The sequence below is a fragment of the Wasmannia auropunctata genome, unplaced genomic scaffold, assembly GCF_000956235.1.
Source record: "Wasmannia auropunctata unplaced genomic scaffold, wasmannia.A_1.0 LD336106.1, whole genome shotgun sequence".
Lineage (NCBI taxonomy): Eukaryota > Metazoa > Arthropoda > Insecta > Hymenoptera > Formicidae > Wasmannia > Wasmannia auropunctata.
This window is the reverse complement of record NW_012026784.1, coordinates 2474874-2476417: the sequence shown is the minus strand read 5'-3', so window position 1 is coordinate 2476417 and position 1544 is coordinate 2474874.

The following is a 1544-nucleotide window of genomic DNA, read 5'->3' as shown; positions in this document are numbered from 1 at the left end:
ACGTACTCAGAGAACAGTTTCAATATAATTTGCAGCGATCACAAATATAATTGTCAGAACATTCGAGGATATCGACACAAGCCTCAGATGCCCATTTTTGACAGCAAGTGCTTCTTGCAATGCCATATTTTGAAGATGCCTCTCTTTGGTTAATTTCTTTTGCCAGAATTTTTTAAAGTGCAGTTTTTAAATTATTTTCATCCCACAAACCTTTTTTTTTACTATTCATGTTGCTTAGGTGCAACTTTTAACCAAAATAATGAATACTAATAAAAATAAGAACACACAAGATTAAGATTTTTGCTGTAATAGGTTGTTTGGCAATAGAGGAAAACGTTTTTGTTTGGAACTGGAGAACAGTGAACCCATTAAAAAATTTTTTGGTGAAAACCAATGCACTGTATGCACAAAATACAAAGGTAAAAAAATACTTATCAATAAAAGATATAATAACGCAACTCACAGGCAAATTAATTGGTAGATATAATAATTTATAATTTATACGGTGCACCAATTTTCCGTCATACGCAACAATAAATCGATCTCCTTACTAACTGTGCACACGCGACTGGAACGTGTTAAAACCTGATCGTTGTTTGATCTATTCCCTCTACGGTTTACGTGGAAAAATGGCTCGGTAGCGATTCAACTTTTACAGATATAGCTAATGTTTCGGTATTAGGTGCCGTCCGTCGTAAGGGGAACTCCCTCTACATTTGCAAAACGGATATGAGACCTTTGATAATTTATCGTTAGAATTTTTCTTTAAAATTAAATGCATGACATTTCGCTTTGTACATTAAATGATTTATTCGATTAAGCATGCAGAACATCAATTTTCGCATCTTTTTAATAAAATGAATTCTTTCGTTAAATATGCCTCAATCGTTCCACCTCAATCCATCAAATATTATCTCTTAAGTTGATATGACATACGTATCGCGTACGTAAATTTGCAATTTTAGCGATAGCAAAGAGGTTTTACAAGCGGCAACAGTGCTCGCATTGCGATTTTACGAGCCGATTATCATGTAGGTCTTATGCAATTTTCAAGTTCTAGGTCTTTTCCTTAATTACAACTGATTACTCGTGGAACTGACGTGTGCTTTAACGATAGTTGCAGAAATAACGCAAGTAGACATGTAAGGGAATAGAGAGAAGGCAAATAGTATCACTTCCAAATTTTTCCTTTTTCCCGCGTCTATTTTATCACTACTCATTATTTAAAAATCAAAAACCAAATATAGCTAGCAAAGAAGTTTAAAATTTTGCAATCGTGAAATCAGGTAAAACTGGATTTTTTTTAAATATTTGAAATTATATTTTTTTAATTGCTGAATCGTTGAATGAGATTTAACCTATAATTCTATGTCATACGATATCTTTTTCTTCTATTTTGATATAATTCCTATGCTTGTTAATTTTATTTCTCTCATTGACAATAAAATTTTAAAGAAAAAAGTAGCTTATGGGACAAATAATGACAATTTTTAGTTGGGTAAATAATGTCAAGTTAAAAAACTTTTTTAATATTTGAATATGAT